Genomic DNA, 26,261 nt, shown 5'->3' with positions numbered 1-26,261 from the left:
CTCTGTATTTGCTTTCTCACAGATTGGTGCCTTGGTTGAAACTAAGGCAAGAGTCCCATTCTAAAATCCCATCACTCGGAGTTTCCGTCACGGCACAGCGGAAATGAATCCGACTAGGAACCATGAGGTTGCAGGTTCGATCCCTGGCCTCGCTCAGTGGGTTAAGGATCTGGCGTTGCCGTGAACTGTGGTGTAGTCACAGACACGGATTGGATCTGGTGTTGCTATGGCTGTGGTGTAGGCCGGCAGCTGTAGCTCCAATAAGACCCCTAGCCTGGGAACCTCCATATGCTGTGGATGTGGCCCTAAAAAGACAAAAAGACAACAAAATAAAATAAAATCCCATCACACCTACATTTCTGAGGGTTTGGGAGTCTCACGGGGGAGGAGAGAGGGAAATACACAGAAAGACACATATATACAGATATACACAGAAAGAGTGAAGGACCAAAACTGGGGTGGGGGGAGAGGATGGGGCGGGGGAGGAAGAGAGGAGACAAGAGAGAAGGTGGGGGGAGGGAGAGAGTCAGACCGGGAAGAGTCTAGAGGATGGACACGGGGAAGGCTGGACTTCAGCTGGTCTTAGAGACCACCAGAGGTCAGTCTTGGGTCCTTCAAGAGGAATAAGAGAGGCAATTGCTAAGCGCTGGTTCTCACCTGAGGACCATTCAGAGGAATTTATTCCACTTTAATATACTGTGGCGTTAGCGGCTTTGAAATTCTTTACCACCAAGGGGCCCTTAAAAGCAATGAAGCAGGAGTCTCAGGAATGACCCGTATGTCAGGCCTGCTTGTTTATCACTCTCAAGGCCACAATAAAAGGCAAGTTTAATTGCCTGGTGATTCTGGGCTGGTGGGGCCCAGATGTGTGAACCCACCCAGCAGGCCCAGGAGTCTGTTAGAACTTGGGAGGGAGTTTGGTGCCGGGCCTGGTTGAGAAGCCTCAGGCCTGGGCTAGGTCCAGGGATGCCTTTGGTCTAGGACTAGGGCTGGGGCTGGCCTGGAGCTGGTCCAGGCTGGCCCAGATTTCAACTTTGGTCCCCAGGTTATTGGCTTTCCTGTTGTCAAAAACAACTTCAGAGGTTCTGTCAGGAAAATGTGATGCTGCCATGACAGCTCTTTCTATAGGAGGGCCCCCAAGGCCCCCAGCCCTCCAGCTCAGTGAGGGGACTGGGTTTCAGCTATCCCATTCTGGGCCCCTGGAACTTCTCAGCAGGGAGCAGATTTTGGGACTTGGGGGACAGGTGTTCCAGGTCTCTGTCTTGGGCAATGTCATCATTCATAGGCAATAGGGATCTCAAGGCTCTTCTCTCATTTCTTTTGTTGGAGCTACATATTCTGGTCCAGGGGAGATGGACTAGCAGGTCAGGGACAATATCCTTTGCGATGTCCTCATCTTTACCTGCTGTGGCTGCTGGTCCTTGGGATACATGAGTCCTCGTGAGGCCCAGGGCCCTGGCATGGAGAAGGCTATAGATAAAGGTGGGTAGCTACCAGAACACCTGTGGGAGCCAGGCTGTTCAAGCAAGGGACACAAGGCAGGGCACTCTCTTTTTGTCCCCCATTTTATCTCCTCCCATAAGTGGGCCTTTGCCAAATGTTGGCCACACGGATCATCATTATCATCACATCATCCTCATCTCACCATCACCAACATCACCACCATCACCACAATCATCATCCTCGCCATCAGCATCACGAAGTATAGCTCAGGCACTGTTCTAACAATTATCTCAAATAATCTTCACAACACCCCAGAAGGTAGGCACTATTACTGCATCATTTACAGAAAAGGAACTTAAGGCCCACAGAGGTTAAGTAACTCGCACAAAGCCACACAGCTAGTAAATGGCAGAGTCACACAGCCTACACTCTGAGTCACTGCAAGGATGAAGACTGTTTTGGCCCTCGACAATCCTTCACTTCAGTGGAACACAGCCACAGACATGGACCAGAGTCCCAAAGGAAGGCCCAGGAGCTGAGTGTGGAAGGTGGGTAGGATTTGGCAAAGTAGGCAGGAGGCTGTTGGAAAGAATACTTATTCACCATTTCTGACATTCCCTTCCATGTGGAGGACAAGTTAGTATAACCTTCCTGGCTTCGGCCTTGACTGGTGTGTTTGGGACGAGGTGCTGGGCATGTGCAGCTTGGCCCCTTTCCTCCTAGGGGTGAGCTGGGCAGGTCTCAGTGTGAGAGTCTGTGGCTGTCCAGAGCTGCTGTGACTAGGGCGGCCAGTCCATTGACTTCTGGGCTTCAGTATGAGCAAGTTCTTTTCCATATATCTCAGCCATATCCTCCTGTACCAGCTTCTTCAGTAATCCAGTTCCAACTTTTGTCTCACCATCCAATAAACTGAGATCCCAGGCCAGGAAAATAGCATTGCCATTTATAGGCCTCCCTCCAGCTATTTTAGGCACATGGTAAATTAGCAAGAGCAAAGAAGCAGTGCCCATAAAGCCATTTAAGCCTTGTCCTGGAACCACCTCAATGGGCAGTGCTAAGCCTCCGGAAAAGACGATTAGGAATTTTAATTTCTTCCCTTGTGTTCAAAGGCCAGTTGGTCAGCAATGCCAGAAGCATGACAGCTCTTCACTTTTTCCCACCGCCATCTCGATGGGCCTTTTCCAGAGGAAGAAAGGCCTTTCACGGAAGAGGGAGATGGCTCACCTTCTGGCGGAGACCCTGGTGGGGCAGGGAGGGGCCGCATAGCCAGGAGCTGCCCCTCTAGCACAGCCTGGAAGGAACCCTGTGAAATGCCTTGGAGCCTCCTGGCCTCTCCCCACCCCGTGGATTATTCAGAGCTGGTGAGAGTGTGGGCTGTGCCTCTGGAAAGAGAGCTCTTCTGGGTTCTGCCTAGGAAACACTTCCAGATGTTCATGCAAACTATCAGCACCAAATTGCCTCTGAATCAAAGTCCCTGTCTCTTCTGGGTCTTCTGGGGGACATGGGTACATCCCCCATTCATGCTATGAGGGGCCTCAAACTGCAGATAACCTCTGCCAGAGGAACATTTGGAGGCAGAAAGCCTCCATGTCTTGATTGTCTCAAAAGCAGCTAATTTTATTATTGATAGTTGAGGCTAGATTCAGGTTGGTACTCAGTAATAAAAACAACAACAAAAGCAACACCCCAACTATTGGGAATTTACTGTGTGCCAGGTTTCTCACTGAATCCCCCTAAGAATCCTATGGGATAAGTACTAGTATTATATCCATTTTACAGAAAAGGAAAGGAGGCTTAGAAAACTGAAGTAACTTACCTGTGGTCATATAGCTGGTAAATGGCAGAACTAGGGCATAAACTCAGGCACCCTGGCTCTGTAGCCACTCTCATAACCCACAATACTATATAATGTCACAGTCTGCAGTGCCTTTGGAGAGCCTGTATGTTAATCTTACTGGGTCAGATGAGGAAACTGGGGCCCAGAGAGTGTAAACAACTTGCCCAAGGTCACACAGCAGTTAGTGCTAGAGTTTGAACCCACACCTAGGTCTTCTGGCTCCCAGTTTAGAGCTCTGGTCACAGTACCACATAGCCATGCTGTATACTAAACCATCTCATGTCATTTTAGCCAAAATGACTAATGGGCTAATTGGAAAGGACTAGGATTACACTATGCTTTCCTGACCTTGAAGAATTAAATATTTCCAGGAGTTCCCTTCTTGGCTCATTGGTTAACGAACCTGACTAGGATTCATGAGGATGCAGGTTCTATCCCACGCCTTGCTCAGTGGGTTAAGGATCCAGCATTGTCGTGAGCTGTGGTGTAGGTCACAGATGTGGCTCAGATCTGGCATTGTTGTGGCTGTGGTGTAGGCCAGCAGCTGTAGCTCCCATTGGACCCCTAGCCTGGGAACTTCCATATGCCGTGGGCATGGCCCTAAAAAGCAACAATAACAAAAAAGTTAAATATTACAGTGCGTTAACACCTCACACCAGTCAGAATGGCTGTTATCAGAAAGCCTACAAATATATATCCATCTTTTTTTCAGATTCTTTCCCCATATAGGCAATCATGAAGTGTTGAATAGATTTCCCCAATCTACATAGTAGGTCCTTGTTACTGATGGATTTTGTATATAGTGTGTATATGCCAGTCGCACCTCCCAATCCATCTGTCCCCACAGTGTTTCCCCACTGGTTACCATAAGTTAGGTTTCAAAATCTTTGAGTCTCTTTCTGTTTTGTGAATAAGTTCCTTTATATCATTTTTATTAGCTGTACACCTGAAACAAACACAACATTGTAAGTCACCTATTTCCAGTAAAATTTTTTAAAAATGCAAAAAAAAGTCTACAAATAATAAATGCTGGAGAGGGTGTAGAGAAAAGGGAGGCCTCCTACACTGCTGGTGGGGATATAAATTGGCATAGCTGCTAAGGAAAACGGTATGGATGTTCCCTAAAAAACTAAAAATAGAGCTACCATATGATCCTGCAGTCTCGCTCCTGAGCATATATTTGGAAAAGTTGAAATCTTTAATTCAAAAAGATACATGCACCCCAATGTTCATAGCAGCAATATTTACAATAGTCAAGACATGGAAGCAATTTAAGTGTCCACCAACAGATGAATGGATGAAGAAGATGTGGTACATATACACAATGGAATATTATTTGGCCATAAAGAGGATGAAATATTGCCATTTGCAGCAACATGGGTGGACCTAGCAATTATCACACTAAGTAAGCCAGACAAACACTGATGTCATATGATATCACTTATACGTAGAATCTAAAATTTGACACAAATGACCTTATTTACAAAACAGAAACAGACTCACAGACATAGAAAACAAACTTATGGTTACCAATGGGGAAAGGGGTGGGGGAGGGATAGATTAGGAGCCTGGAGTCAGCAGATGCAAACTATTACATATAGAATGGGTAAATAACAAGGTCCTACTGCATAGCACAGGGAATTATACTAAATATCTTGTAATAAAACATATGGAAAAGAAAAAAGTATTTTTTTTGGAGGGGGTCTTTTTAGGGGCCATACCTGTAGCATATGGAAGTTCCCAGGCTAGGGGTCAAACTGGAGCTGCAGCTGCCAGCGTACATCACAGCCACAGCAACGTGGGATCTGAGCCGCATCTGGGACATACACCACAGCTCATAGCAACGCCAGATCCTTAACCCACTGAGAGAGGCCAGGGATCGAACCTGTTTCCTCATGGATACCAGTCAGGTTCATTACTGCTGAGCCACGATTGGAATTCCAAGTTAAGTATTTCATACCTCTGCCCAGGCACTATCAGCTTGTCAAAGGGTAAAGGTACCATGAACTAGTACCTCAAACTATGGTGAACCTCTCACTGGGCCAGGGTCTAGGCTGCGGCAGCTTATGCCCCTGGTATTTCCATGCCTACTTCCAGGCCGGAAGAACATGTCCTGGGCAAGTGAGAAAACATGGTATTATTTCCCGTTGGAAAAAAAATGCATGCAATTTCTTCCTTCAGGCATTCAGCTCCTCTCAGTTCACAAATTGTGACAGGTTTTCCATGGGAGGCACAGGCTCTGATGGGAACAGAGCACTCTGGTGTAAACAGCCCTTGGAGAAGGAGTAAATCATCTCTTGAAATGTTCTTGGCAGCTGTTCACTCACTAACAAAAATACCCCTCCTGGCATAGCGATGGTCAACTCAGAAACCGCTCCAGAGGCCCCTCGATTTGCAAGGTGTGGCTCTGCTCTTGAGGAAGGCTGGGCGGTGGACAGAGTGCAGGGTGTCCCAGGCCCCCCCGAGGGGTGATGTGAATGAGGGGGGTCCGGGGGTGCTCCAAGCCTCGCTGGGGCTGGAAAAACAGCAGCGTGGAAATCAATAGTGCCTTGTTATCTGGGTTCCCCAGCAACGGGCCCTTGTGCCTAATTCAGTGGGTGTGTGTTGAATGGCATTGAAATCAATAGTGAGAAGGTTCTGAACTGAGGCTCAAAACAACAAATCGCTCAAGTGTAGGGAGAGGAGAGCTGGCTTAGCAGAGGCCAGGGTCCAAAGCTCCGGGGAGCTTTAGCTGAGTGAGCACCCATTATGAGCCAGCTCTATGCCAGGGCTGTCAGCAGAGCTAATGAATCCATCCTAAGCCGTGCTCCCGTCAGCTTTGATTCCTCATCAAAGCAGGAGATAAATCCCTGCAGGCTTTGCTTTGGTCAACCCATCACTCCAGATCTGAAAATCTGTGTCCACCTCTGAGCCTCACATGTTTAAGGGGATTTGGGAAAATTGGAAAATATTCAGGGACGAAAGATGCAAAGCTTTGAAACCATGTCATGCTGACCAACAGAGGGACTGAGGCGGAGATGCATGGATCTGGGAGCAGGGAAGAGGTGGGGAGTTCAAGGTTGTTTTAGAAACTGTGAAGGGCTCTCGTGCGAAGAGAGAAGCAGGCGTTGGACCGAAGGTGGCAAGGAGTTCGGTAAAGGGCATGAGCTTTAGAATCAGACAGACGGGTTCACAGGCTGGTTCCTTCCTATTTGGTTGGATGGCAAGAGGCAAGCCACATGACCTCGCACTTCGGGACTTTGTAAAATGGGGACAGAAATGCTTCTTTTTCGGCATCGTCAGGATGATACACCATTCAAAAGACAGAAGCTGCACAGAGAAGTATAATTGCAGGAGGAAGGGTGTGAACCCAGGGCAAGAACAAAATTTCTAACAGCCACAGCTGGCTTGGAAAGCTGACTTGCTTTTCCTATTGCTTTCTTTGTATTCGTGTTTTCCTCCCAGAAGAATGCCTTCGCTTTTACTTCCTTTCATTTTGGCCTGCCTTATCATATTTCCTAATACAAATTATTCCGCTACTTTTCATCTTTTACTCTAAAAGGCGTCTGGCTCTCACAATTGCTTCTTTTCAGCCAGGGGCTGGCTGTCTCTTTGGTTAGCCCCGAAGAGGCCCTGTAAGTCTTCAAGTGGACTCGCCATTCTGAGGCCAATGAACCACCTGATATTAATGCCTCTGGGTGGAGTTGCCACCCCTGTCCTGAGCCCAGCAAAGGGTTAGAAGCCGACATTGCTGCCCTGACCCCACCAAGAGAGCTAGCCAGACTGGAAGATAACTGGGGGGAGCTGTTAGAATGCTGTCCAGCCCTCTGTAAATGTGAGTGGACAGCCATCGTTCCTCCTATTCCTGACTTCTGACCGGCCAGACCTCATGTCTACACTGATGGGCGGAGTGTGGAGGTTTTATCTGTTAGGCTTCTTGGAAGGAGGCTTCCTTAACACCTATTGGCAGCAGACAGCTCTCACTTAGACATTCTGTGAGCCCCTGAAAGATGGCTGGGCGGGGAGGGGGTGGGTGGTGTCAGGAAAGCACATGTACTGGGTGATGCTGACAGGCCCGGTGAGCTGAGGAGTGAAATATGGTGTTTGGAGACAGGGGGGCCAGTGGAGTGCCATTTATGGAAGGCACCATGGCTGGAGGGAGAACCTGGATGAGGGGTGGGGTGGGGAGCCCAGGACTCAGTGGGTAGGTGGCATTAATTGTCACCTCTGGAGGGATGGATGAGGTCAAAAATAGGACAATGGACAATGAAGTTTGGAAGCAGGGGAGTGAAGAATTGGATGGAATAAAGGCCAAAGAGCAGACACAGAGTTCAACACTGATGCCCTGAGCAGTAGGAGGGGGCTCGAGGGCGTGGTGGGGGAAGGGATGGGGATTGAAGGACCAGCGCATGTGAATGCTGACCATGGCCCTCATTTCAATGGAAATAGATCCTCCAATAGGATCCATTGATTCCCCTAGGATGGGGAAGTTTGATCTCAGCTGGAGCAGGGAACATGGTCAAAAGAGAGACATGTCTTTGATGTGCATGCCAAGCCTAATTGGGATCCAAGTAAGGTCCATACATTGCAATTGCTTGCATGTCTCAACTATCTTTTCATCTATAGGATCTCTTTTTTTTCTTTAAAGTTTACTTGTTAAAGAAGCTGAGCCTTTTGTCTTGTAGAGTTTCCCATAGTCTGAATTTTGCTGCTTGTCTCCCTGTGGTGTCCATAACTTGGTAGATAAATCTAGAAGTTTGGTTAGATTCAGGTTTGATTTTTGCCAAGGCTATTCATAGGTGGCCCATCAGGAGGTACATAATAACTGACTGTCTCTTCCTTTGTGATGATACAACTATTGATAGAATTGATTGGATTCATTAATGTCAGAAGTTGCAAAATGGAAATAGTCTAATTTGATCATTTCTTATTTATTAAATTAGAATATTTCTACAGAGAAATTTCCTCTCATGAATTGTCTAATTATTATGATGCACAGTCGTATAGAAAAGGCAGGAAAATACTAGATTCTTTCCCTTTATTTACCAATTTGTGATTTTTAAGAATGTGTGTTGCATTTCAATCAATTGCTGTGTGAAGCACTTCCTTATCAGTGTTCATATCAGCCCTTTATTGGCTGACTAGGAGGCACTTATTCAAATAGCCTCTCAGACCCGTTGACATAGCCCAGTGGCCTTTTCTCCACAACCTGTGGCAACACCAGATCCCTAACCCACTGAGCAAGCCCAGGGATTGAAACTGCATCCTCCTGGAGACTATGTTGGGTTCTTAACCCACGGAGTCACAATGGGAACTCACAGCCTAATGGTCTTTGATAGCTTCTTTCCTTTCTAGTACGGCCCAATGTTCCATGTCCATCTTGTACGTGTCTTGCCCTAACTTGGAATCAGCCATTCCTCCAAAAAGACCCCCCCCCTTTTTTTTAATGTGGGGAATGGTTTTACTTGGCCACAATTTGGGTGCTATGGTTTTCACTCATACTGTTTCTAATCATTTAAATCACTATTTCTAGGTCTTATAAAAGGATGGAGCTGGAAAAAAATGTATTTTTAAACATTATATATATTATGAGGCTGTTTATTATTTTGTTTTTTTACTGATATTTCTAACTCAAATGAAGAATTATGGTTTAAAACAATCTCATCAATATTACATCTGTATCTCCTTTCATTTTCGTCGCAAATACAGGCTCTCAATGACATCAATACAATTCTCATTGATTTTATCTTGTATTACACATACAGCAGTATCAGAATAGCACTAATAAGACTACTGCTAACAATGTGACTACTGAAAACAATTTAAAATTATTTTCCCTTTTTTTGGGGGGGTTAAGGTTGATTACACTAGGGATTTAGTTAAATTGTGTATTTCAAAGTCACTTGGAGTAGTTCTCTGGGTGATAATCTCTCCAACATTATACCACATTTAGGTTTGAGTTTCACTTTACTTTCAGTTTGGGGGATGACTTTTTGAAGTTTAGCTTGTTTTATAACTACATAAAATACTTAAATGTACCAAAGGTCAAATCCAAAATGTAAAGGATATTCATAAAAGCTAGTTTCTATTCCTATTCTCTCCATATTATTCTCTCCTGTTCCTATAAGTAATCATTAAATTTTTTTAAAGTTTATTCTTTGCCTTAGTTGGGGTCTCAGCAGACTATGAGACAATGCTTGTGTGCAGGTAATTAATTTTTATAGGTAACCTTAGGGGACAGTAATGAGAGATAGGGGAAGGGGATCCATCTAAGAGTGTGTTATTGAGCTGATAACTATAGTGGGCCACTGGGGCTCAAACCACAGAGGACCTGAGGAACTGTTCAGAATGTGCCTCAGAATTGTCCGCTCAAGATGTAGACCACGGGAATACTGACCTGCAGCTTCTGTGCTCTCCTATCAGTCAAGGACTGTCCTTGGGGTGTTAACTCCCCGGAACTTCCAAGTGTGCTGAAGAACCAGGGTGGCTGTAAGCAGTGGCCCACATATTTCAGAGGAAAATGCAGCTTTTGACAGGATACAGCTGTGCACATCTGGGTGCTGAAGCAATGGCTGCATGGAGCTAATCCACGGACTGTGCAAATGGAATATGGAGCCCAACACACTCTTGTGCTGTGTATTTTTTTTTTTTTAAACAATAGGCCTATTGTTTCTCTCTTTTAGAGAAATGGTAAAATAACACTTTATGTACTTTATTCCCACATGCTTTCTTCACTTACCCTGGTATCTTAGAGGTCACTCAACAGTAGAAGATAGAGATATTCTTCATTCCTTTTCATAGGTGCCTGGTACTCCTCTGTACAGGCATACCACAGTTTATTCAACCAGTCCCCTCTTGATGTTTGAGTGGTCTCTAATCTTCTGCTTTTATAGATACTGCTGCAATGAATAGTCTCATTCATTTATTTTTTCCCCTTTATATTTTACAAGTGTTCCCTTAGGACAGACTCCTAGATGTGGGATTATGGACTAAAAGGTGAATATGTATATAATTTTTCTGTATATTGCCAAGTGAAACCTTTTTCATTCCCACCAATGATTTATAAGAATGCTGTTTCTGGAGTTCCCATGGTGGCTCAGTGGTTAATGAAACTGACTAGTATCCATGAGGATGCAGGCTCAATCCCTGGCCTAGCTCAGTGAGTTAAGGATCTGGCGTTGCCATGAGCTGTGATGTAGGTGGAAGACATGGCTCAGATCCCACGTTGCTGTGGCTGTTGCATAGGCTAGCAGCTGCAACTCCGATTTGACTCCTAGCCTGGGAACTTCCATATGCCTCGGGTATGGCTCTAAAAAGACAAAAAAAAAAAAAAAAAAAAAAGGAATGCTGTTTCCCCATAGAGTCACCAAGAGAGTTTGTCATCCAACTTTTAGATTTTTGCCAACTGGATAATGAGAAAGGATATCTCAACGTAATTTTAACATTCATTTTTCTTATAAGTGGGGTTGCACATTTTTTTCATCCAGTTAAGAGTATCTGCATTTTTTTTTTTTAAACCAGAGCTAGCATTCACCCCTCTAGCCCAGAGGTTTAAAACTTTACTGTGCATGAGAATCACCTGGAAGCCTTGTTAAAACCCAGCTGCTGGGGGTTCTGGGAATGTTCAATTTGTGTTTCAGTCCGCCACCTTATCAGCCATAACATGACAGCAATAACACAACATCACAAAAACAGCAACACTAACGCAACATCTGCTACAAACACATACAGCACTTCATACTAGGCACTATTCTAAGGGTTTAGTTATATTAACTAATTTCATCCTTCTAAGAATCCATTTTTGAGATGAGGTAACCAAGCACACCAGAGAAGCAACTAGTTCAAGCTACTAAGAAGAGCAAAGGATTTGAACTTGGGCAGTCTGGGCTTTTAACCATAAATGTTTCTTGCCCAAATGGCAAATTCATAGCAGAGTCATTCAGACGGACATTAAAGGAGTTCCCGCTGTGGCTCAGTAGATTACAAAACCGACTAGTATCTATGAGGATGTGGGTTCAATTCCTGGCCTCACTCAGTGGGTTAAGGATTGGGTGTTGCTATGAACTGTGGTGTAGGTCGCAGATGTGGCTTGGATCCTGCATTACTGTGGCTCAGGTGTAGGCCAGCAGCTGCAGCTCTGATTCAACCTCTAGCCTGGGAACCTCCATATGCCACAGGTATGGCCCTTTTAGCAAAAACAAACCAAAACAAAACAGATGGGTATTACAAAAAAATCTTTGAGGGGGTGGGAGAGGGTTGGATTGGCAGTTTGGAACTAGCAGATGCAAACTATTATATATAGAGTGGATAAATGAGATCCTACTGTATAGCACAGGGAACTACATTCAATGTCCTGTAATAAACCATAATGGAAAAGAATATGAAAAAGAAGAATATATATGTGTGTATATATGTATATGTATAACTGAATCACTGTGCTATATAGCAGACATTAACACAACATTATAAATCAACAAACTTCAATAAAATGAAATTCAAAAAACACAACCCTCTACGACCGGGCTATTTCTAGGTTCTGTGGATGAGCTGTCTTCAACCTCCACATCAGTAGTAGAGCTGTGGTAGATCAGTTCGGAAGCAATGGGTAGGACAGCAAACAGGGAGTTCCACAAGAGGGAATAAACTCTAGGCATCTGGGGCAGGAAGAGGGTGGTGGAAGGAGAATGGAAAAGCCTTCCCAGATCCTGCAATATTTTCTGATTGAACCAGGTACCCTGCACCCATCTTCCCCAAGAATAAATCTTGGTCTTAGTAGAACTCAGAAGGAAGGAACCCAATCACTCCTCCCAAATAATCCTTCTACCTGAAAGGATTATTATTTTGCCTGAAATCTTGTTATGGAAGAGCTATAGGTCTTTTCCCTCCAACAGAGAGAAAACTTTTCATTTGCAAAAAAATTAATAAATAGAAATCTTAATGAAATAGAGTTAGGAGAGCAGAAGGGGGAGAGCTCATACCCCGTGACATCACAGTAGAGCCCAAGAGGAAGAAGATTCCTCTTCTTTGCTGGCAAGGGCTCAGCCAATCAAAAGCCAAGGGCTCCTTGTTTGCTGTTAGCCCTCCCAACTTCCTTTCTCCTCTATAAAAACATTCTCCTTTTCTTGTCACACGGAGACTTACCTGTTCCTTGGCGCATGGAGATGTACCTGTGGCTCGCCATGGTTGCAGACTGTGGAATGCAATTCTCTGCTGATCCATATAAACCCATCTTTTCTGGAGAAATAACTGGCAGTCTATTTGTTTCAGGTCAATAAATGCATAGTCCTCTGGGAGGGAAACACATTGCTGTGGTTGATTTTTGGTCTCAGTGCATCTGATCTCATCCACTCCTGCCTTTGTGCGTTCCAGCAGTGCACTCCCCTCTTGACACCCATTCTATATGCTCTAGGGTTTCCTCCTAAGAGGGCTTCGTGGGTCCTGTTGCAGCATGTTGACCATGTGGATGGTCTGGTAGGCTTTGCTGGCCCCTAGTCCAGGTTGATTGACAGGCCTTGCTTGTGTGGATGCTGCTGGCTGCTATTTAGCTGGGCCTGGTCATGAGGCAGCTGGTTATGGAATCCTAGGGGGCTGGGGACCTGGTGCTGGCTCAGTGGTGGGTGGACTTACCTCCCGAAGATTCTGGGGCTGCTGGCAGGTGAAGCCAGATCCTGGGGTCAATACTGGACTCCTGGCAGGCAGAACTGTTTTCTCAAGTCTGGCTGCATGGCCCAGGGATCCCAGGGCTCATTTCAGATCATTGGTAGGTGGTGCTGGTTTCTGACAGAGTTGCGTATGGGGTCCAGGGTATCTTGAAGGTTGCGTTGGCCTGCTAGCGGGCAGGGCCAGGGCCCAGCTTGTCCCAGGGTAGGGTCTGGCTTGCTGTTAGTGGTCTCGGACCCCAGACTGTGAGGTCCCCATTTTCTGCTCCTGGTGTCTGCCTCCTGGTGGCTGAGGCTGATCTAGAAATCTGACTTCCGGGCCGGAGGTGCTGGCGCCTGCCCACTGGTGAATGGAGCTGTGTCCTGGCCCTCTGGTCTGCAGGGCTGTGCCTAGGGCAGTGTCAAGATGTGGCTGTGGGCGCATGAGGACTTTAGACAGCCGGTTTGCAGATGGCTGGGGCTGCATCCCCTGTCCAGTTAGCTGCTTAGCCTGTGGCGGAGGCTGCTGGGTGGGCGGGGCCAGGTCTTGGCGCTTAGAGCGAGAGGGAGGAGCCTCCATAAAGGCGCCCGCCAGCACCGCCTTCCTCGCAGTAGAATGAGCTCCCAGAAATGGCTACTTCCAGTGTCGGGGTCCGCAGAGAAAGCCGCAGCCGCTCTTTACCTCTCCAGGAGACTGTCCAAGAGCAGCAGGTAGGTCTGGCCCAGGCTCTATCGAGTTACCGCTTTGACCGTGTGCGCCGGATTTCGTGGGCCCCTTTAAGAGCGGAGCCTTTGTCTACCCCCACCCCACCCCAGGTCTGTGGGGCTCCTGCTGTCAAGTCCTATGGGCCTTCGAAGCCAAATGCTCTGGGGTCTCATCTTCCCCGTGCCCAGACCCCCAGGCCGGGGAGCCTCCTCTGGGCAAAGCTCTGAGATTTAATTGTTCTCACTTGTGGGTCACCCAGCCAGGGGTTAAGGGTTTTAATCATATTGAGAGTCCGCCCCTCCTACTGTTACCAAATGCGTGTTCATGTGCCTGCCACAAAGGGAGGCCAAACAGACCAAAATATCAGAGTTTGGAGCAGAGAAAGGTTTATGGCAGGCCAAGCAAGGATAATGAGTGGCTCATATTCAAAACTCCAGAACTCCCCTACAGTTTTTTGGTTTTTGCTGTTGTTGTTGTTGTTTGGCCATGCCTGAGGCATGTGGAAGTTCCTAGACCAGGGGTCAAACAAATGCCACAGTCGTGGCCCAAACCACAGCAGTAACAAGCCAGGTCTTTAACCCACTGTGCCACCAAGGAACTCCAGTTTTCAGGGAGTTTTTCTTTTTTTTCTTTTTAAAGCTGCACCTGTGGCCCATGGAAGTTCCCTGGCTAGGAGTCAAATTGGAGGTCTACACCACAGCCACAGCAATGCGGAATGAGCTGCACCTGTGACCTATGCCTCAGCTTGTGGCGACACTGGATCCTTAATCCACTGAGCGAGGCCAGGGATTGAACCTGCATCTTCACAGACACTATATCGGGTTCTCAAACCACTGAGCCACAAGGGGAACTCCTCAGGGAGAAGTTTTTAACAGGCAAAATTTGGGGTGAAGGCTGCAGGGTGTGAGACTTTGTTCTGATTGGTTGGTGGTGAGGCGGCAGTGTGTGTGACTTTGTTCTGATTGGTTGGTGGTGAAGAAACAGGTATTCCAGGAATCTTGTGCTCAGCCTGAAGTTACCTGGTAACTTCAAAGATGTTTTTATTCCTTCAGGAGGAATCAGGACCATGCTCTGCAGCTGCACTACTATTTCTTTTTGTCTTTTGTCTTTTTAGGGCCACACCCGTAGCATATGGAGGTTCCCAGGCTAGGGGTCCAATCGGAGGTACAGCTGCTGGCCTACGCCACAGTCACAACAACTCGGGGCCGCATCTGCAACCTACACCACAGCTCATGACAACCCTGGATACCTAACCCACTGAGGGGGGCCAGGGATCGAACCCACGTCCTCATGGACACTAGTCAGGTTTGTTAACCACTGAGCCCAACGGGAACTCCTGCACTACTATTTCTGGATGTTTCCTCCTTTGTTCCTGCATTCCCTGAGTTCCCTGATTAGCAACTGCTTGAACCTGCTCTTCAGTAGTCACAGAAGGTCTAGGATGCTGAAGCCTTTATCCTGCAAATAAGAAACAGGGGATGTGGAAAGGCTTTTATGCCCAGGAACCCCTCACAGGGTCTTGCTTATTGTGCTTCCTTCTTTATGTCTTTAGTTGTAGAAGATCTTTTCTGGTAGGTTACTTTTTTTTTTTTTTCATGGATGGTTGTTCTGCAGATTGTTGTGATTTTGGTGTGCTTGTGAGCAGGTGAGCTGAGGATCATTCTACTCCGCCATCTCAAGTGTGTGTGTGGTGTGTGTGTGTGTGCGTGTGTGTGTTTGCACGTGCGTACTAGTTAGGGAGCAGGAAACCTGGGCCTGATAGGGGGAGGTCCAAAAAGGAAGGAATGTAAGAAACGATATTTAGATAGCACTTCATGCTTAACAAAGCACTTTTATATCCATTTGATCTTCACGGCAACCTGACAAGATGGGTCTCATCATCTCCTTTTTACAAGAAGAATCTGAAGCCAGAGAGATGGGCAGTGGGTGGAGCCAGGACTTGACACCGAGTATCTGACATCAAAGCCCTTGTCCTCCTGGTCTCACAGCATGAGGAGGAGAGGGAGCAGAAAAGAGAGGATGGACTCCAATGATACGGAGTTTCAACCCCTTTTCCTTTGTACATGGACAGAGGGCAAAGGAAGCCAATGTTCTTTGGAGGAAACCACAGCCTGAAATTTCTGCAATGGTACCAAGCAACCCCTCCCAGGCTTCGGCTGGTCTGAATTGGGGTCATCAGTTTTGAGCACACCATCCAATGTCTTTCTTTCTTTCTTTTTTTTTTTTTTTTTTTTTAGGGCTGCACTGTGGCATATGGAGGTTCCCAGACTACACCACAGCCACAGCAACATGGGATCCAAGCCGCATCTGCCTACACCACAGCTCACGACAACACCGGACCCTTAACCCACTGAGAGAGGCCGGGGTTCAAACCCGCAACCTCATGGTTCCTAGTTGGATTCGTTTCCTCTGTGCCATGACAGGAACTCCTTGGCTTTCATTTTAAGGCTCCATTACATCTGAGGGGCAGGGTAAGCTGTGGCTTCTCAGGCTGGTGGAGTGGTGGGGAGCCTTTAGGGATACACATCAAGCCTGCGCCTTTAGTTTCGCCTCTCTGAGACCTAGAAACTGGATGTCAGCCTCAGTCTGCCTGGGAACCAGTGAAGAAACAACAATAATAATGAAAACAGACTTTACGCTTGTATAGTTGTTTGTAAAAATCTCAGATGAATTGTGTTCTTTCTTCTCAATGACTCCACGAAGGGCATTCTTTTAACCTGTTTTACAAATGGGGAGACAGGTTCAGAGAGACCAAGTGACTCACCAAGGTCACGTGGCTGGAAGGTGGCAGAGCTGGGTCCCTCCCTCGGGTCATTTTGACCTCAAAGCCCTGGCCCTCCCCCTGCCCAGGGAGCATGGGAGTTTGACGCAGGCAGTGCCATGCAGACTGCCAAGTGGAAACTCTGCAAGGTGGATCGTGAGGAAGTCATTTTTCAGGGGATCAATGTGGATGAAAGATTAATTGATGAAACCCTGCCAAAAGGAGGATGCTGCAGAGTCTGGGTTCTATTCCAGGAAACTCAGAGCACCAGGAGGAGGGAGAACACTCTTCTAGAGGAGGAAGCTCATGGGAGAGAAATAGGGGCTGTTCCTCTGAGCACTCAGGGGCTCCATCACCTGGGCCTCCGGCAGTGCCGTTGGGTGGCAGCCCTCACTGGATACCCCTGTTTAGAGGCCAGCCACCTACTGGTCCCTTGTGCCCGAGTTGTCTTGGAGCCCTGGGGTCTCCCTGCCTCCCACACAGGCAGCTCTTTCTGCGGGAGGCCTGCTTGTACCACGCCTCCCCTTTCCTGTCCTTGCTCATCTCATTCCTGTGGATCCTGCTGCCTAGGGGCTGACTCTGCTCCTGTTTTCCCTGCCTTCCTCTTGGATGTGCTTCTGAGGGAGGTTGTGTCAGACTGTGGAAAGGGGTCAGGGTGGCATGCAATGCAGACCCTATCGCTTTCGGTGTCACTGTTGGTCACTCACCCTCTCTGAACCTCCCCCACTCTCTTCTACAATGCCCTCTGGGAGGAGTTGTGCTGAGCATGAGAGTCAGGTCTGGAAACCTCCCAGCCCGGTGCGAGGCTCAGGGAGAGGGGGCGCCATTCAAACCTTGACTTTCAGATCAGGTTGGCTCTGACCTTGGACTCTCAATCTTTCGGCCTGTGCTGGGAAGAGGAGCTGGGGAGGTGGGAGGGGAGATGGCAGCTTCCTATACAAGCTCTCCTTGGTCTTGCTAACCTCCTGCCCACTCTCCTATCCCCTGATACCTTTCCTTGCTGCTCCCAGGTTGCAGGAGGTGGAGGCAGCTCGCTGTGTGTCACCTGTCCCTTGCAGGATCCTTTTCCAGTGCCAGAGCCCTCAGGCCACCCAGGCCTGTGCATCTAAGCCCCTGTCAGAGTCGTTACCCTGTAGACCTAGACTTCTTCCTCCCCTCAGCCATTAGTGGAGCCAGGGATTGTCAAACCTTTCTACCCACTCGACTAGGAGAGGCCTCAAGCCCTGGAACCGGGTGGGCTGGGCTGCACGACTGCAGTCTCAGAGCTCAGAGTCTACACTTCTCCCAGAGGGGCCCATGTCAGTCATTCCAATACCTTAAAGGGAAGGTCCCCTCTCTGCCTCCCCTTCTGCATGGTTTCTGGCTGGCATGAGTGACAGCTCGGTGGGAGGACCTTGAAGGCATAGCAGGACTGGCCTGTGGGCAAGAGAGGTACCAGGGCTGATCAGGCCTGGAGCTTGGCAGGGCTGTTGGGTCAGTCTCTGTGGTGGCTGTCAGGTATCCACATAAAATGTCCATGGCGGGGGCGGGGCAGAGGATAGAGCACTTAAGCCTGGCACCGACTGGCATCACCATCCGGAGACCTAGGAGGAAGGGCAATAGGCATCTCATGGAAGTGCCGAGACTTGGAACGGATCCGAAGAGACTCAGAGAGGATCAGCACAGCATCTGGTGTTGGGTGGGTGGTCATGGCAGAGAGTGCAGAAGGAGGATCCTGGACCCAGAGGAAGTGATGATGCGAACTAGGTCAGGAGCTATGCTAGGACCATGGAGGCTACTTAGGGCTCAGAGCACAGGCAGTCCTGGCAGAGAACTCACACACTAGGAGGGAAATGGGGCAGAAGCCCAGTCTTGTGGTCCAGGTCAACATGATAGGTGCGTGGGGGGAGGCAAGAAGTCTATGAAAACATGAAGGTCCAAAGTTCTCTTGGTGTCCCCCCAACCCCGGCCCCAACCCTGCTAATGGAACTGAGACGCCCTACCTTCTCACCATCCTGGCACAGAGAAACCTTAAAGACTGGCCAGGCTGAATGTACAGATGTTGACTTGAGTGTGCAGCCCAGAGGAGCTGGAGAAGGTAAGGTCTTCAGCTGTTCTGCCAGCTCTAACTCACAACATCTATCCCCCCCTGCCCGCCGACCCCTACTGACCGCTACCCCCATCCAAACTCTGTGCTTCTCTGGCTGGGATCTGGGCTTGGATTTTCCTCTTCTTTTATCGCCAACCTCTTAGCAACCATGGGCTCCTCTGGTTAACAACCAGCAGAATGTCTTCTAATGGCGATGATGCTCTCGGGGTTGGAAGATTCTTATTTATTCCCAGACATGAAACGCCTCAAGCTCCTGATCATCTCTGCTAGAGAAATGCTCACCCCCGAGGAGGGGCTGAGGTGCCGGGGATGGGGGGCTCATCAAATCCTGAGAAGAAGGGGGAAGAGGCATGCAAACTCCATCTTCCTAGGAGAGAACTGCATGTAGAAACATTAGACCCACGGATGGGGTGGGGATGGAGATGAGAGTCAGGCTTGGGGAAATGATTGCTCAGAGCTCCAGGGCATTATGTGAGGAGATGAGGAAATGTGTATGCAGAGCACGGCAACTCCGTGAAAAAGGCCAGGACTGGTGATTCATTCTTCCAGCTGATTGTTCCCTTTGCCATTACCGGGCACTTACTCTGAGCCAGGGCTGGGTGCTAGCAGCACATAAATGAGACACTATTCTTGCCCTCCAGGAATCCTCAACCTAATTAGAGAGTCAGACCAACAAACGGACAATTTTCAAACAGGATGACAGGAGAGGATAGGGAAGGGGCCTCTGGCTCAGGCTGGGGTGCACAGTGATGGAGGGTGGTAGAGAGAAGGCCTTCTGGAAGATCACATGGCTGAGCTGCTTCTGAAAAAGGTTGAAGAAGCAGATGGTGAAGATGAGGAGGTAGGATGGTCCAGGTTGAGGAGGTGGCATGAGCAAGGGCATAGAGGGGAATTTTGGACAACGCAAGATATTTGGTGTCTTGGAGAATATGCAAGATGCAGGGAGTGGCATGGAGAGATCAGGAGACTGGAGATGCCCCAGGAGGAGTTCTTTGGCCTTGGCCGGCCCCAAGGGAGCCAAAAGTCCTGGAGGAGGCTGGGAGAATGGGCCAGGCACAGAGGGGGAGGGCTCTTTGATGGATACAACTCAGGATCAGAGAGAATCCAGCCTGCCAGGCTAAGGTGGTCATGAGTTGACATCAGGAGTGGACACACTGTGGCCCACAGACCAAATCTGGCCCATCACCAGTTTTTGTACATACAGTTTTTTTTTTTTTTTTTTTAGGGCCGCACCTGCGACACATGGAGGTTCCCAGGCTAGGGGTCCAGTCAGAACTATAGCTGCCAGCTTATGCCACAGCCATAGCAATGCCAGATCTGAGCTGCATCTGCGACCTACACCACAGCTCATGGCAACACCAGATCCTTAACCCACTGAGCTTGGGCAGGGATTGAATCCGCATCCTCATGGATCCTAGTTGGATTCTTTTCTGCTGCGCCACGACGGGAACTCCTATACATCTATTTTTATTGGAACACAGTCATATCCTTTTATTTGCAGGCTGTCTCTGGCTGCTTTCATGCTGCAACCTCCGAGTTGAGTATTTGCAACAACAGAGACTATAGGGCTTATGAGGTCCAAAACAGTTACTATTGGGTCCTTCATAGGAAAGTTTGAAGCACAAGGAAAGGTGTAAAGCAAAGACCAGTTGAACAGCAGGAGTAGGAGGCTGAGCAATGAGGTCAGCACAAGTCCCACAGTTCTGTTTATAAGATGGTCTCTGCTCGGGCCAGTGTGGTTCAGACTGGGCTTGGGCTTTAGCTGGTCCTTGGATACTGGGGGGAGCTGAGTTCCCTGATGGCACTTGGATGATGGAAGCCTTTTTTTACTGGGGCCACTTTATTGCTTCCCTGGTAACTGTGTCCTTGTAGGAGAGTGCCCTTGGCTTTCCCCAGGTGAGGCTTCCTCCTCTTTCAGGAGTTTTCAACATGATATCTGGATCTCAAAAAAGCAAGGATCCGACCCCAGGGGTTCTCTGGGGTTGGATGCTCAACGTTGTTGTGGTCCCTGGATGTAGACACCCACCACAGCATGGAACCTGACTTCCTAACAGGCCTGGATCCTTGCAATCAGAATCAGTGCTGCAAAGATCTGTAGAGTTATCTATTCTGGTTCAGCCCCTCTCTGAACATCTTTAAATTATCTAAGTTTCCAGCCTCACAAGGTTCCTTTCAAAGGACCATCAGCCCTAACATCCCCATGGACTTCAAAAGCTTGCTATGACCCCTGGCAGTTCATTCCACCACTGAGAAACTCCTATAGAAATGGATCTGTCTGTAGTTTCTTTCCTGCTATCCCAGCTGCTGTCACTCAGAGCATGTCTCCCTTTCTGCATGACTGCCCTCAAATTTCTAAATGTAGCATCCACAGCCCCAGCCTCCTCCTCTCCAGGTTGGAGGTAGCTGCTGTTCTTTCACTCTTTCCAGACACACACAGCTGCCTGCCAATCTTCCACCCAAGCTATTACACCCCCCACTTCACACAGTAATCCGGGGTGTTCTGACTTGAGTCCAGATGTCACCAAATGTGAATAGACTCTGAGGAGCAGCTTCCAGCATCCATGACCTGCAGAGATGGACTCCTTTGGCCTTAAGGTTAGGATCCATATTAGGCTCACTTCTGAGGAAACATAACAGCAGGATGCATGGCTGGGAAAAGTGTAAGGTGCTTCAGGGACTCTGGTGGTGGAAGAGTGTTGAGAACTGCAAAAGACTGAGAGAGAATGAGATCAGCGAGTTCCCATTGTGGTGTAGTGGAAACGAATTGACTAGTATCCTTGAGAATGTGGGTTCGATCCCTAGCCTTGCTTAATGGGTTGAGGATACGGCGTTGCTGTGGCTGTGGTGTAGGCTGGCATCTGTGGCTCAAAATTGACCCCTAGCCTGGGAACCTCCATATGCTGTCGGTGCAGCCCTAAAAAGCAAAATAAAATAATGAAAGAAATATAACGAGACCATATCTGTGTATAACCAGATCATCTCCACAAATTTACTCTTTGGAGGAGTGACTTTGCTGTGCTTAACCAGATGACAAAGAGATGGCTGATCCAGAGGCGTTCTGCCACTCTGCACATCCTAAAAAATGTGACCCCGGGAACGAAGGCCTCACTTTATATTTGGCTGTTGGGACAAGGTCAGGTGACCAGGAAGTGCACTGTCTCATATGACCAAGGACCAAGTAATCTTCTGATGGGCACTGAACAATGACTGGGATGGGGGATCTGCTGCTTCAAGCTCCCATGCCAGGCTTGCTTACTTCCTTGCCTGAGTCCTGTCTTTTCAGAGTCAGTCTTTCATGATAGGCTTGATGCCAGAAGGCTGCCCTTGACCTCCTTGTCAGCATAGAGGAAATGCTGAGAGGGCAGGCCTGGCTTTGGCTCCCAGCAGTCTGGCTTTGAGCTTAGTATAGAAGGCCAAGCAGGGACTAAATCAAGGCAGTACTGGAAATGGAGAGGGAGCTTTTTTTTTTTTTAAATTTAAACTTTTATTGTGAGATAGTTACAGATTCACATGCAGAGAAATAATAGAGATTCCCCTGTTACCTTTCTGCATTTCCCCCTATGGTAACGTCTTGCAAAACTATGGTATAATATCAAAGTTGGGATCTAACTACTGATCAAATCAAGATAAAGAACGTTTTCCACCCATCAGCACAACATCCCTCCTGTTTCCCTTTTATTTTATTTTTATTTTTTGTGTTTTTAGAGCTGCACCTGTGGCATATGGAGGTTCCCAGGCCAGGGGTCGAATCAGAGCTACAGCTGCTGACCTGCAGCACAACTCATGGCAACGCTGGATCCTTAACCCACTGAGCAAAGCCAGGGATCGAATCCACATCCTCGTGGATCTAGTTAGGTTTGTTAACCTCTGGGCCACGATGTGGACTCCCTCCTGTTGCCCATTTAAAGCCACACTTGCTTCCCTCTTTAACTGTGGCAAATGCTCATCTGTTCCCCATTTCTAGAATTTTGTCATTTTAGGGATATTATATAAATAGAATCATATATATGTAAACTTTGAGGACAGATTTTTTTTTTTTTTTCCCTGCTCAGCATAATTCTGTGAAGATCCTTCTGAGTTGTATAAATCAGATTTCTGGAGTTTCTGTTGTGGCTCTGATTGGTATCCATGAGGATGTGGGTTTGATCCCTGGCCTTTCTCAGTGGGTTAAGGATCTGGTGTTGCCGTGAGCTGTGGTGTAGGTGGCAGACACGGCTCGGATCCTGCATTGCTGTGGCGGTGATGTAGACCCACAGCTGTAGCTCTAATTTGACCCCTGGCCTGGGAACTTCCATATGCCGCAGATGCACCCCCCAAAAAAAGTTTTTTCTTTACACACCACACACACACACACACACACATTTTTTCTTTTGCATCTGTGGCATATGGAAGTTCCCAGGCCCGGGATTGAATCTGAGTCACAACTATGACCTATGACACAGCTGCAGGACTGTGGGATCCTTAACTCACTGTGACAGGCCAGAGATCAAACCTGTGCCTCTGCAGGGACTCAAGTTATTATTGCAGTCAAATCCTTAATCCACTATACCACAGTGGGAACTCCCATAGTTTATTCCTTTTAAAAAATCAATTAATTCATTTTTTAAATGACTTTTATTTTTTTCATTTTAGTTGGTTTACAATGTTCTGACAATTTTCTACTACACAGTAAAGTGATCCAGGAACATATACAAATATGCATTCTTTTTCTCACATTATCCTCCATCATGCTCCATCACAAGTGACTAGATATAGTCCTAATTAGTCATTGTTTTATTGGAGTATGGTTGCTTTCCAATCTTGTATTAGTTTCAGATGTTTGGCAAAGTGATTCAATTATACATACATTCATTCTCTTTCTAATTCTTTTCTCATATAGCTTATTACAGAGTATGAGTACAATTCCCTGTGCTGTACAGTAGGTCCCTATTGGTTATCTATAGTTTATTCCTTTGTATTGCTGAGTAGCAAGCCATGGTGTAGATGAACCACAGATTGTTTATTCATTCATACAAGGATGGCCACGTTGTTTCTGTTTCTTAGAAGTTATAAATAAAACTGCTATAGACACTCACATACAGGTTTTATATGAATACAAGTCTTTATATTCCTGGGATAAGGGCAGAATTGTGCCACTGCTGGATTGTACTGTAGCTGAATGTTGGCTTTTTAAAGCAACTTACCAAACTGTTTTCCAGAGTTGGCTGTGCCATTTCATATCCCCACCAGCAATATATGAGCCATGCGGTTCCTCTGCGTGCTCGCCAGCATTTGGTATTGTCACTATTTATTTTAACCACTCTCATAGGTGTGCAGTGATATCTTACTGTGGTTTTAATTTGCATTTCCCTAGTGAGCAGTCATGTTGATTGAACATGTTTTCATGTGCTTAGTGGCCATCTGTATATTCTCTTTGGTGACATGACTTTTCATTTCCTCTGCCCATTTTCTAATTGGGTTGCTTTTATACTTCTGAGTTTTGAGAGTTCTATGTATATTCTGAATATCGTCCTTTGTTGAATAAGTGGTTGGCAAATATTTTCTCCCCATCTGTAGTTTTTTTTTTTTCATCAGGACTTTTCACAGGGCAAAAATTTTAAATTTGGGTGAATTTATCAAGTTTTTGTTGTCAAGTTTAAGAACTGGTTGTCTAGCCCTAGATCCACAAGATTTTTCCCCCAAAGTTTTCCAGTTTTATGTTTTACATTCATGTGCATGATTCACTTTGTTTTGTTTTGTTTTATTTTTAGGGTCACACCTGTGGCACATGGAAGTTCCCAGGCTAGCGTTCAAATCAGAGCTGCATCTGTCAGCCTACGCCACAGCCATAGTAACACCAGATCTGAGCCGCATCTGGGACCTACACCACAGCTCATGGCAACACCAGATCCTTAACCTACTCAGTGAGGCCAGGGATCAAACCTGAATCCTCATGGATACTGGTTGGGTTCTTAACCTGCTGAGCCACAGCAGAACTCCTGCATGATACATTTTAAATTAATTTTTGTGTAACATGTGAAACTTCAGTCAAGGTTCACTTTTTTTTTTTGGTCTGTGGATTTCCAATTGCTCCAGCCCCATTTGTTGAGAAAGACAATCTTTCCTTTATTGGATTGCTTTGGCACCTTTGGAAAAAGTCCATTGGGCGTATTTATGTGGGTCTATTTCTAGGTTCTCTAGTCTGTTCCATTGATGACTATGCCTCTTCTTCTGTTAATACCATAGAGTCTTGATTAGTATAGCTAGGTAGTTAAGTCTTGAAGTTGTACTGATTTATTTTGCTTTATTCTTTTTCAAAATTCTTCTTTTAGCTTTCCATATACATTTTAGAACAATCTTGTCTATATCTACAAAAAAAAATCTCTGTTGGATTTTGGTAAAAATTACATTATACCTGTATATTAAGTTGGAGAGATTTGGCATTTTTGCTATGTTGAATCTTCCAATCTATGAATATGAAGTGTTTCTCTATTTATTTAATTCTTCTTTGGTTTCTTTCATCAGTATTTTTTAGTTTTTGGCATCTAAATCTTTCACTACTAGTTTTGTTAGATTTACACCTGAGTATTTCATTTTTTGAGTGAGTTTAAATGGTACTGTATTTAAAATTTCTGTGTTCATTGCTAGTATATAGAAACAGTGATTTTTTTTTTTGTATGTTTATCTCTAATCTGTGACTTCGCTAAATTTACTTATTAGTTCTAGGAATTATTTTGTAGATGCTTTGGTATTTTCTACATAGACAATCATGTCATTTGTAGGGACAGTTTTATTTATTTATTTATTTGTTTATTTATGTCTTTTTGCTATTTCTTGGGCCGCTTCCGCAGCATATAGAGGTTCCCAGGCTAGGGGTCTAATCGGAGCTGTAGCCACTGGCCTATACCAGAGCCACAGCAATGCGGGATCCGAGCCATGTCTGCAACCTACACCACAGCTCACAGCAACGCGGGATTGTTAACCCACTGAGCAAGGGCAGGGACCGAACCCGCAACCTCATGGTTCCTAGTCGGATTCGTTAACCACTGCGCCACGACGGGAACTCCCCCAGTTTTATTTCTTACTTTCTGATCTTTATGCATCATCATTGCTTTTCTTGCTTAATTGCACTGGCAATAACTTTCAGCACTGCCTTTCATGTTCTTCTTAAATTGAATAAGATAGTGAGAAGTAATATCCTTGACATATTCTTTTTTTTTAATTTATTTTTTATTTTTTGGTCTTGTCTAGGGGTTCACCCATGGCATATGGAGTTTCCCAGGCTAGGGGTCCAATTGGAGCTGTAGCTGCAGGCCTACACCACAGCCACAGCAATTCGGGATCCAAGCCACATCTGCCACCTACCCATAGCTCACGGACCAACGCCAGATCCTTAACCCACTGAACAAGGCTAGGGATCGAACCTGCAACCTCATGCATGGTTCCTAGTCGGATTTGTTAACCACTGAGCCATGACGGGAACTCCGACTTATTCTTGATTTTAGGGGGAAAGCATTCAGTTTTTCACCCTTAAACAATGTTAGCTATAGGTTTTTTTGCAGATGCTCTTTATGAAGTTGAGGAAGTCCCCCTTTTTCAGTTTTCCTGGTTTTTTTTTAAATTATGAATGAGTGCTGAATTTTGTTGAGTGCTTTGTCTGCATTGATTAATATGATTATGTGATTTTTCTGTTTTTGCCTGCTAATATAGTAGGTTATATCGATTAATTTTTGAATATTGAGTGAGCCTTCCATCCCTAGAATAAGTTCCACTTGGTCATAATGTATGATTCTTATATATTGCCAAAATCTATTTGCTAATATTTTGTT

At 46.5% G+C, this 26,261-nt stretch overlaps 1 long non-coding RNA gene across 3 annotated transcripts in view; it reads left to right on the top strand.

Moving 5' to 3' along the window:
• Nucleotides 13,462-26,261, top strand: part of LOC106509423 — a 46,046-nt gene continuing 33,246 nt past the window's right edge. For all 3 annotated transcript variants that reach the window (XR_002341575.1, XR_002341574.1, XR_001306967.2), the window contains exon 1: nt 13,462-13,608. This is a non-coding gene — a long non-coding RNA (uncharacterized LOC106509423). The remainder of the gene's footprint in view (nt 13,609-26,261) is intronic.

This window comes from Sus scrofa, chromosome 2 (genome assembly GCF_000003025.6).
Source record: "Sus scrofa isolate TJ Tabasco breed Duroc chromosome 2, Sscrofa11.1, whole genome shotgun sequence".
Taxonomy (NCBI): domain Eukaryota; kingdom Metazoa; phylum Chordata; class Mammalia; order Artiodactyla; family Suidae; genus Sus; species Sus scrofa.
Note: the sequence above shows the minus strand (reverse complement) of the source record. Positions and strands in the feature narration are given on the sequence as shown.